This window comes from Molossus molossus, unplaced genomic scaffold, assembly GCF_014108415.1.
Source record: "Molossus molossus isolate mMolMol1 unplaced genomic scaffold, mMolMol1.p scaffold_m16_p_15, whole genome shotgun sequence".
Classification (NCBI taxonomy): domain Eukaryota; kingdom Metazoa; phylum Chordata; class Mammalia; order Chiroptera; family Molossidae; genus Molossus; species Molossus molossus.
In genome coordinates, this window is record NW_023425350.1 from 23,750,206 (window position 1) to 23,762,631 (window position 12,426).

The window sequence follows — 12,426 nt, forward strand, 5'->3', positions numbered from 1 at the left end:
TAATATCCCACCCAGTGTCCCTGCTTCTACCCATGCCCTTCGTCTACTGTCTGCACAGCAGCTGGAGTGGTCCTTGTAAAACTAAGTCAGATCAGAAACCTTCTTTGCTCAAAATGCTCCACAGGCTCTTCATCTCACTCACAATAAAACCCAAAGTCCTTGCAGTGAATTACAAGGCCTTACATCATCTGGCTTCATTAGCCCTCTGACCTTCTTTGTAACATCCTCCCCTTTCACTCTTTTCACTCCAACCACTCCGGACCACTCCCTCCTGAAAGGCTTTGTACTTGTTCCCTAGATACCTGCATAGCTTGGTCCCTGATTGCATTCTTGACTTAGATCAACTCTCACTTTATTTTGGAGATTCCTGACTACTCTAAGATAGAACCTAATAGAAATAGAAATATCTATTTCCTAAAGTGCATGCTTTATATTTCTTCATAGCACTTGTCAGCACCCAACAGGTTATAAATGAATGTGCTTGTTTATTGATCGTCCATGTTTCTCCTCTAGAATGTGAGCTCCCCCTACTGGAGACTATGGGCTTTGTTCGTTCACTGTTGCCTTCCCACAACCTAGTACAGTGCCTGGTATATGTGACGGGTGTTCAATAAACACTTGTTGATTAATCAATCATATAATGAATGACTTAATGCGTATTCAGACAGAATGCAATCTGTAGGTATTTTTAAGTTAGGAATTAGAAAATCATTTCTCAGCTGTTTTGTCTGAGCTATTAAGGTATTATCAGCATTCTTCTAATAAAGTTATATGTAGATGAGTTGATGTTTATAACACTTAAAAAGGCACTGACATATACCTGAAACACTGCAACTTTCATTCGGGTGACATAATAGACAGCATAGAGCTTACAATACTGACTGTATCACAGTTTCGGGCCATCAAACTCAAGTGTCTAGCAAAAAACCTGTCTATATCAGTTTTACAGAGCTGTAGTCATTGCTCAGAGGTAGCAAGATGTTCCTTGTACTTCCTTGATACATACCATCTGGTGCAGGAGACTGTAACTCCCACTCCCTCACTGTTCAAGAGAAATATACAGACACACATTATCATTCCTTAAACTATGGGATGTGCACCAAATGCAGCCTGGCAGGCTGTTCTTATACAGTCTGAATGCTAACAATAATTTTTACATTTTAAGGGTAAAACAAACAAAAAATATGCAACAGAGATCATATTTAGCCCTCAAAACATTTTTACCTGGCCCTTTACAGGAAAACTGTGTTGACCCCTCTCTATAAAATCAGGATGAGGGACATGAATTTGAGAGAGGGAAAGGGGACTTGAAAATAAATATGTACCTGGGACAGAGATGGTGCTGAAATACCCGGTTTGGCTTTCTAAATCCGTCCACATTACAATGACAATGAGTTTCGTAACACAAGATGGAGTGAATGAATTTTTGCAAGAACTGGGAGAAATGCTACTGGCAAGAAAAGTACAGCCCTCCTTATTAACTTTGAATCTTGAGTTTCAGCAGGGAAAAATCCATACAAAACTAATTTTAAAAACGAATGTAAGACAAAACACAAATGAAAAGAATAAGCTCAGTGGCATTGGGGCCAAGTGCCTCTTTGTGGCAAGGACTCCTAGATGTTCATCAATAACTGTGCTCCTTTTATTTCAATAATGGAACTACGGAATCTGAGCTTGGGATAAGGCTAACTAGAGACTATATTTCCTTGCCCGACCTTGTAGCTAGGCATGGCCATGTTCCAGTAAGTGAAATAGGAACAAAAAAATGCACACCCCACTCGTGTGACTAACCTCTGAGATGACCATAAATGAAATAGCCTGTTTCACTTTACCTTGCTTCTTCCCACTGGCTTGGAAATGAAAGACACAAGTTGAGGTTGCAGTTACCTTACCCACCTTGAACTGATTAGATCAGTAACATTTTTAAGAGCAAAATAAGCTCCTATCTTATTTAATCCACTGCCTTTGGGGTTGTTTCTGTTACAACAACTTACATTAAAAGACTGAGGGACAACAATGTTGTTAATGCCATTAAGTTTTTATTCATATCAATTTATATATATCTATATATAGCTGTATATATATGTTTACATAAGATGAAGTGATTTTAACTATTTAACATAAGATCAAAGCAATTTCTCAGATATCACCGAGACCTTATAAAATCAGGCTCATGCACAAGCTCACAAAATATATAAAAAGCAGTCATTTATGGTTTCACAATTTAGATTTAAAATTTTTTTTTTTTTTTATCCTCACTCGAGGACATTTTTCCATTTTTTGTTCAGATAGAGCGGGAGGGAGAGAGAGGGAGAGAGAGAGAAACATCGATGTGAAGGGACACATCGAGTGGCTGCCACCCGCACGACCAACCAGGGCCGGGGACAAACTGCAACCGAAGTACGTGCCCTTAGCGGGAACCGAACCCGGGTCTCTCTGTACCGCAGGCCGACGCTCCAACCGCTGAGCCAAACCGGCCAGGGCTAGATTTAAAATTTAATCAGCCTTACATTTATTTTTACGTAAGGAGATAAAGAGTTAGTGCTATTTATTTTTTGTTCCAAAGAGCTTCTATTGCCCACGCATTATCTCTTTAACAACCCACTTGTTTGACAATCTGCCTTTATTATTCATTTATGTATGCATTCCCTCTTTCATTCAACAAATATCAATTGAATGCCTACTAAAGGAAGACCCACTTAATTTGAACTGGAGCTCAAAGATTGAGCCAGTCTCACGGAGAGCCAGGGACAAGCACACCACATGGAGGAAGCAGTGTGTACAAGAGCTCTAAGGGAAAAGAAGAAAGTGGGTCAGTGTGTCAGAGACATGACAGGGTGGAAGGGTGTGCTGTGAGGCCAGCGAATCTAGATATTCAGGGCAAAACTATGGATATGACTCCAATTATGTGGAAAACCACTGAGAGCCTTTAAGCCAAAGGTTCCTATAGCTCTGTTATGGTTTTAGGAGACAACTCTGGATATTTTGAGGAGAAAGGATAGCAGAAGGCCAACGAAAAAAGTAGGGGAACTATAATAGAAAGTTGGGGAAGTACTGAAGTGCATTTGGGGAAATAAAACTTCCATATACCTTGGGGTCCGTTTCAGATCTCTAATCTGTTCCATTGATTTGGTTTTTATTTCCACATCAGTAACACACTGAAAACATTTCTATGACTTTATAATACATTTTACAATATCAATTATATACATTATATTACACACATAACATAAATATAAACTATAGCTTCATAGTACATTCGTGGCAGAGCAAGTTTTCTCATCCCTGCCAACTCAGAATGTCCTAAACATTCCTGCATGTTTATTCTTCTATTTTGTCTTTGAAATTGGATCATCAATTCCACAAATAACCCTGATGAAATTTTGACTGGGACTACATGAACTTTACACATTAATTTAAGAAGAGTTAACACCTTTGCAATATGAAGTCTTCCCATCATCCAGTGGCAAGGCATGTCTACATTCATTCCTGTCTTCCTGTCTGACCCTTGGACTTCGTCACATAGCCTCATAGTTACAGTGGAAGGGGCAAAAGATACTGGCGAGAGTTGAGGTGACCACATATTACTTTGATTTTTCAAATTAAGAATCAAGAATGTATAGCCTCTGTCATCTAGTTCTGCCCTCACAGCTTCCCAAGAAGCAAAGAAGGCCTCCTGTCTCCTGACCCATCTGGGGAAATGATACAGCAGTAAAGGAAGTGTGGGGAGAAAAAAAAGTAAGTCAATTAATACTACAAAATATCACCCTATTATAGTTTACATAGATTATGCATATTTATATGAAAACAAAATGTTGAATGCGAGTTTTTAGGTTTCCTCATATTCTGCTACTTCCCCAAGACAAAGGTCCACACACTCGAGGAGATTGCTGGGCATCACGTGTGCGTGCACGCGTGCACACACACACACACACACACACACACACACAGTACATCCTAAAATGCAAAATTGAATCCTCCACCCTAATATAAATTGTTTTATTTTGCTTTCAGCATTCTTCTGTGTTTTCCAAACATTTGCCAACAAAACAAATTTACTTTTAGGATGGGGGGTGTTGCTACCTAAGAGAATTTCAAATAAATCAGAGAAAAGAGAGGGAAGATTCATTCCGTGCCTAGATGTTCTCAGAGTATGTGGTTTCAAAGTAATACATGCATCTAAAAAACTGAAATCTGACCATAAGATCCTCCGCGATTCCAAACGGACTGGAGGACAGACGTGAGGAAAGAAAGAGAAGCGGACGAAAGGGACAGAAACGGAAAACATGCTGAACTCCACAGGGAGCTCTGATGACTGGGAAAGCCGAGCCTGTTAGGTTACTTGTTCTTCAGTTTAGTGAAATCTTTTTCAAAGTGGAAAACACGCCCTCACCAGGTAGGAGAAGGTAATGAGCCGAATGATTTGATTGGTTTAAATGAGCAGAGGGCAGAAGAAATGCATTCCGTGTCGCAGCAGAGCCACTTCGGTAAGTGTTACAAGATCACAGATGATGGAGGGGTGTCTTAGGCAGCCTGAACTTCAAAGAGGAGAACAAAACGTTGTACAGAAGTAATAGACGGATGAGCTTGATATCCATTTCAGGAAAAGTCTAGTTTGAATTATTAAATTGGCCTTAATCTTTGAAAAGTACTAGCATTTCAGCTTTCAAACCCCGGGAATAAAAAAGAACTCTGGCTCGCTTTCTACCCGTTAAATTAGCTCTAATTGGCATATGCATGTGATATGCTTTAAGGAACAGTTCCATTGTGCCCTGGTGTGAATGCAACAGAACGATGATGGAAGGGCTGGAACCACAAGCCATTCCCATCCTCAGAAATATTAATGCAGCAACCAGCAGTTCTTCAATGACTGTTATTTTCCAGGCACTGTGCCAGGGATATGATAAGGACTAATGCACCGTCCTGTCTTCCAGGAGGTCACATTCCATAGGGGAGGTAGCTGGTAGGGCTATGACAGCTATGATGGCACCCAGACCATCACATCGAACACAACATAAAAATGACATATAACCTTTCAAGGCCATAGGGACAAGACCTTGAATAATTAGCCATTTGATGAGGTTGGCCCGCCAGGCAAAGCACTGCCTTGCCCTGGGTGTAGCCAAGCAGAAGCCAAATGTGTCTGGGATACTTGAGATCGCTCTGGATGCAAGTTTAGATGGAGTGGCCTCTGAAATTCCTCGTGTTCTCCAGATGCCATACGTCTATGAGGCCAGTAAGTACTGAGAGAGAAAAGGCTTATGGGGGAAGGGAGACTTACAGACGTTCGCACTGTCTCTCAGTATAGGTTTTCCTTTGTTCTCTCCGCCTACCTGAATATACCACGTAGCTCTGCAGTGCGTTCATCACGGGGCCAGGGGATTTTACCAACAGGCCAAGATGCAGAGAGCAAGGTGCCACCACAGTACGTGTGTCTCCTCTCTGAAGGAACATATAGAGATGAAAACGTTTTACAAAACACTTTCATTTCCCCCCTTCTTTTCAAAATTGCTCTTATGCACAAGCTATTTCATCCAGAAGGAAACAAAAACATCAGTAAGAAAAAATACATACCTAAGTACATTTATTAATAATAATAAAAGAGATAAAAGAACAATTGTAAAAGAATACAGACCAATACATTAATGATTCTATCTCCATATACAACGCCAAACAACCAGTCTGCTAGCTCCGCCAAATTACCTGAAATTGCAGATTATTTGCACATCATATCATCTCAACCTAAAGTGGTACACTGCATTATATTTGAAAAGACTCAAAGTTGATAGGACTTTGGGGCCTTTGGAATACTTAAAAATAATCTAATAACTAAAATAATTCTTTCCATATCACAAATGCACAGCCCAAAAGAGAATTTTTAATATAGCACACCACTAGCCCTGGCCGGTTTGGCTCAGCGGTTAGAGCATCGGCCTGTGGTCCTGAGAGACCCAGGTTCGGTTCGTGCTAAGGGCACGTACCTCGGTTGCAGTTTGTCCCCGGCCCTGGTTGGGTCGTGTGGGTGGCAACCACTTGATGTGTCCCTTTCACGTCGATGTTTTTTTTTCTCTCTCTCTCCCTCCTACTCTATCTGAACAAAAAATGGAAAGAATGTCCTTGGGTGAGGATAAAAAAATAATAATAATAATAATAATAATAATATGGCACACCACTAATAAAAATTTGCATATTTTAGCCCTGGCTGGTTTGGCTCAGCGGTTAGAACATCGGCCTGCGGTCCAGAGAGACCTGGGTTCGGTTCCCGCTAAGGGCACGTACCTCAGTTGCAGTTTGTCCCTGGCCCTGGTTGGGTCGTGCAGGTGGCGACCACTCGATGTGTCCCTTTCACGTCGATGTTTCTCTCTCTCTCTCTCCCCCTCCCCCACTATCTGAACAACAACAAAAAATTTGCATATTTTAAAATTTTTCTGTGCTTGTTCACATCCCCAAAGAATTCAGGCCCTACTGATACCATTCAACAGGAGAATGCGGCACTTTTGCAGTGAGATTATATTATTATATACCCAGCAATTTGGTGAGGATGTGTTATCTTCACTTAAGAAAAATACACATTACATAATTCATGTATGAGAAACCAAACCATTGCCTTAGGTGGTCATTTGTATCAAAGTTCCCTTTCTGCCCACTCAAAGGGCAAGTTGCAAAACTCAATAGCACCCCATTGTGGACCTGTGAGACAATTGACAGCTAATAAGGGTTGTGCTATTTTTCTTTCTGCTTTGTTTTGTTATTAGGGTTTCTCTTTATGACAGAAACTTTCTCTGGTTTAGCTATCACTAAATTCTTTAGGAGCTGACAAGAGCAAAGAACAGATCACTTTCATGAGTACATTAATATATACATATTACAGATTAATTTATATTTCTTAAAAACAAAAGTCCCTTTATATATCCTAACTTAGATGCTATGACTATTGTAAAGACTAAAGACAAAATAGATACTTATCCAAAGTGCTGTCTTATTTTTCCACTTGATGTCCTCAAGGTAAGTATATATAAATCATAAAAAGAACATTAGCAACATCACAGAATTCTCTTACCCTAAAGGTAAGAGACAAAAATGGACATAAACTATAATGGCATCCTATTTCCAAGCTTTATCTCATAATTAAAATCAATTAAATTTCACGAGAGCCATGTATCTAATCCACACACGTGTTTTTTCTTTCTGTTATGTAATGTACATGGTGCAGGTCTGAAGGAGAGCAAAGCCGGGGGTCTTGGCTTGAACACCGTGCCTGTTCCTTCAAACCCCGCTGACAAAAAAAGCACCTCATGTGCCATGTTGTCAATCTGCCTGTTGCATGGTTCTAATTAACATTATTTTCTGCACATTAAAGCTAAAACTTCTTCCCTATTGATTACCCCTCTCCCCCATTATCCCAATATTTAGGCACAGCCCTTGTGGCTTTCCAGGGTATTCTGCTTTTGAGGTGGATTTCCTCATGATCTTAAATACTCTCTCCCGAAGTGGTTCTCACTCCCCTTGGGCAGTCTAGAGGACTCCTGTTGTGGAGGACACCACCTCCAAGCTTAAACTAAGGCATAAAAGTAAAATCATCTGAAAGAAGAAAAACAAGAACATCCAGTGAGATGAATTTCTAAAGCAATGAACACATCTGCAAAAAAACACTCGAGCCCTGGCCGGTTTGGCTCAGCGGTTAGAGCGGGACCGCAGGCCGGAGAGACCTGGGTTCGGTTCCCGCTAAGGGCACGTACTTCGGTTGCAGTTTGTCCCCGGCCCTGGTTGGTCATGCGGGTGGCAGCCACTCGATGTGTCCCTTCACATCGATGTTTCTCTCTCTCTCTCTCTCTTCCTCTCTCTCCCTCCCACTCTATCTGTACAAAAAATCAAAAAATATCCTCGGGTGAGGATTAAAAAAAGAAACACTCGAGTTTCCCTTGAAGAAGTACAAGTCATCAGAAACCTAGAGCAAAAACAATTCCCTAAGTGGTAGTAGTCTCTTCACAATAGTAACAATAACATACATGTCTGTCCAAGTCCTGGATGCAATGGCGCTGACTCCTTTATTTATTCTTATATGTTTTTATTGATTTTTTTTAGAGAGAGAGAAACATCAATGTGTGAGAGAGACTTCTATTGGCTGCCTCCTGCACGCCCCCTACTGGGGATGGAGCCTGCAACCCATGCACATGCCCTGACCAGGAAATGAACCGGAACCTCTCAGTCCACGGCATGGTGCTCAATCCACTGGGCCACATCAGCCAGGCTAGCCCTGACTCCTTTAAAAGAATAATGATGATTAAATCAGGAGGTGCTAAAATACCGGAACGATGTGCAACATTTGTAAACACTAAGGAGAAACTGAAAGCATAGGATGAGAGGATGCTGCAAAGGAAAGAATTATAGATACATTGATGGGCGTTTACCAAACCGAACTGCCATGCCATTAATCAAATAGATGACAACAGCTCAAAGAAGCTGATAGAAAATAGGAGTACCTGAGACGACAAATATGAGGTAATCACAAAATGCCAACAATGAAGGAAATTTGAAAAAAAGCTATTTTCTGATCTGAAAGATCATTTCAGCATGTTATTATTCAGCAAATAAAAAAGAGCCCATTCGGTGCGACTCAGAAATCATCTTCACTGAGAGACTTTCTACAACTTTACACTTTACCAAGGCAACATTTCAAGAGTGCCAGGGGAAACAAGAAGAAACAAAGATGGAGGTGGTAAGAATGGATTTGGATCTTTTATTCAGGCTTCTGAAAAATAGAGAATCTTGTAGAAAAACCCTGTGAAGTGGAAGAAACAGACCTTGAATTGTGGATTTTGTGCCTATCTTCCTTGAACTTGCCCCGCTGACGACCTGTGTCCCAGAGCAGACCAGTTTCCTTCCGATCGGTGCCTCTGGCTAGAAGCAACAAATTTCAAATTTCCTCTTGAACTCAGGCAGTATAATTTGGGTCTCAAGCCTACATGAGTTCAGGTCATGATTACAAATTCTCAAAAAAATTTTATTTTTTTCTACCCAGAGACAAACCAAGACAGACAGTTCCATGCCACTTCTGCTCCTGAGTGGGAGTTTCCCTAACCCATCCCCTTCCTAAGGCTGCAGTTCTTCAAGGGATCTGGCCATACACTGGGCAGTCAAATACCTGTGGTAGACCCTAGCTCCAGTCTCCCGCCCCCTTATACATGTCAAAACCTAAATTCCTAGATAAACAAAACTAACAGCCCCTCCCTGATACCTTCCCTCCAGACCAGCATCAGCTCACCCATTTACCAGGTGTTCATTTCTTTCTTTTTTCTGGCACCTGGAGATTTCTCATACTTTTGCATGTTGCAATAATAAACATACCTCGGTTCTCGAATGCCTCGAATTTCGACCAAATCGGTATTCGACCAGGAGATTCGAGAAACTTTTGTCTCGGAATCCGAACAAATATTTGGAACTCGAACTTCCGAGATGAGCCGAGTTGAGCCGAATGGCGTTCATTCGGCCCAGCGCGCCTTGCTTGCGTCAGCAGTGTGAGTGCAGAGAGAGAGTCACGCTTTGTGGAGAGAGTCACGCTTTACACTGAATTTAACCCTTAGACATACTGTACACTTTTATTTCTTGTTGAGACTTATGTTTTTCTACATATTATATACAAATTAGGCCAGTAAATAGGCATTTTCTGGGGCTTGGAACGAATTAATCCAGTTTCCATTATTTCCTATTGGGTTTTATTGCTTCGGTTCTCGAACAATTTGGTTCTCGACCGTCCTCCTGGAACGAATTATGTTCGAGAACCGAGGTATCACTGTATTTGTAAATAATTTAATATAAATGTGTAATTACTTAATGAATGTTTCATAATATAGTTACCTACCTCTTGAACTATTTCATTTTTCACAATTAGAAATAGCCCTGGGGTAGCCATCACTGCACCCAAACTTGTATGGAAACATGCAGTTATTTCCCTGGGACAGATTTCTAGCAGTAAATTGCTGAGTCAGAGGGTAAGTATATTTTGAAGGTTTCGCTTCAACCACGCATAGCACACTTGTATATTTTTTATGATGGTTTGAACATGAATACTTCCAAAGAATATAATAAAAGTCTATTTGCTTGAATTAAAGCAAAATGAATAATTTTAATGGTTCAGAATCAGTAGTAATGAACTTGTCCTTGGGAGTCTCTGAGAGAGAACTTCAGCACAGGAAAGGCCTCCCAGTGCCTGCGCAGGTTTGTGCCAGATCTCCAGAGAGGAGAGATGGGAGATTGGGGGATTCAACCTGGCTGGGGGAACCGTGGCCCAGTATTCATGGCACCAAAGATACTCAACATCGGTGTCTGGCTGTCATTAAAAATGGTCTGTGGGAAAGACGTGGGTGATCTATGAACCGTCAACTTTGCTTCAGAATTAGGAGTCAATCTTTGGCATCAAATGGACTCATTCTTATCCTGTGATTTGTTAGTTACCTGGGGATCTGGCTTTCCGGAGTTTCTGTTAAAAGTTTCACATATCTGTATAGTGATCGTTTCAGATTGTCGTGTTGCTACACCTACTGGGCAGGCTGTCACTGTGGTCATGGCCATAGCCAGGCACACATTCCCAGTCCCGGCTGTGCATGTGTCATGGGCGGGGATGTGCATAAGTTATAAGTGAGAACTGGTTAGGAGCTGATTAATCAAACCTATTGCCCCTGATATATAACGTTATGGACTGCATTTTTGTCCCCCATCTCCAACTTTATATGTTGAAACCATAATCTCCAATGTATTGGTATTAGGAGGTGGGGGCTTTGGGAGGTGACTAGGTCATGAGGGTGGGGCCTCCATGATGGGATTGGCGGCCTTATCACAGACACAGGAGAGCTTCCTCTCTCTGCTCTCTGGCTCTCTGCCACATGAGGTCATTGAGAAGGCAGCAGTCTGAGACCCAGAAGACCCAGCACAGACACCAAGTGTGAACCTGTATCGGTCTGGTGACGACCAGTCACCCAAACCTGGTGACTCACTGAATACCTACCTCCTGCAACTCTAGTGCCACCAGGCGCTCCTTCAGTGACAGGCAGAGGCAGGCGGAGAGGAGGATCTTGGAGTAACTTGGGACTTTATCTGACCTGCCCCTGGGCCTGGAGCTGGTAAAAGTCGGCCTTGGTATGCAGTTTGGACCTTCCACGCTCATCCAGGCCCAGAAGAGGTAGCCACGAACTGTGGATCGCTTTGTAACTCCAAAAAGGTTGCCCAGGGCCAGTCACAAGCAGTGTCTGACATTGGCTGGCACCACAGTCTCTCCCAAGAGGCCCCAGACCCAGTGCACCCCGTGGCCGGCTTCGGAAAACATCAGAGCAGGATCCAATTAGCTTCACAAGCAGCATGTCCAACGGGAGTTCCCAGCAGGCACCAGACCCAGCTCAGGAGAACCCCACTCCATGTGGTCAGCACCTGCACGGCCAGCCAGCTTGAGGCTCCACCCCACACACGAATGGGCCAATAGCAATCAAGACTCAGTTACAACAGGAGGGCCCACATCACCCACAAAGGGACATTCCTGGAGCACCCAGCTCAGGAGATCAAACAGACTACCCACTGAGCCCCGCAGGAAACCTACCACATAAGGCCACCCCCCAAATACGGGAGTCACAGCACATCTGCCTAACACCTAGAAACAAACACAAAGAGGCAGCCAAAATGGGGAGACCAGGAAACACGCCCCAAATGAAAAAGCAGGAGACATCTCCAGAAAAAAAGCTGAATGAAGTGGAGGCAAGCAATTGACCAGATAGAGAGTTCAAAAGAAAGCATCTGAAAAAGCAGAATATGGAAAAATACGCCCTGGGCACTGACGCATTCCTTCAGGGGACCTACGAGGCGCACACGGACCGCGGAGGCTTCCACGAAACGCACGCATTTTGTGCAGGGGCCGTAGGCCACGCTGCTAGGAAAGAATAAGGCGCCCAGAGTGGGCTGGGTCAGGACATGATCCAAATGTCGGTGTGCCCATGTATGTCCCAGCACCCACGCCGCAGGGGACTCAGCCTGCACGGTGTAGGTGGCCATCAGGCCCTGGTGCCCTCCTCTCGGACCGCTGTGGGTGCCCGTGTGTCCTCTGCGCCGTGAGCAGCGGGCAGGCCGCCCCGTCCCTGGCTCGGAGGCCGGTGCGGGAACGGCAGCCCTCGCCCGTCTGCACACAGCAGTGCACACAGCAGTGCACACCGCCCACAGCCCTGGGCGGAGGTGGCCGCACGCACCACTTCCCAGCCACGCTGTCGTTGGACTCAGGACGCCGAGGGCCGGCCCACGGGACAGGGAAAGCTCTGAGAAGAACGTACCATTTTGGAGGAATTTTCCCCCAGTCATCAGCTGGGGGGCCTGGTCGTGCACCTCCCCACGGCCTTCCTTGGCTGGCTGCAGGCGCTCGGTGCGCCCGCCGAGAACAGGTCTGTG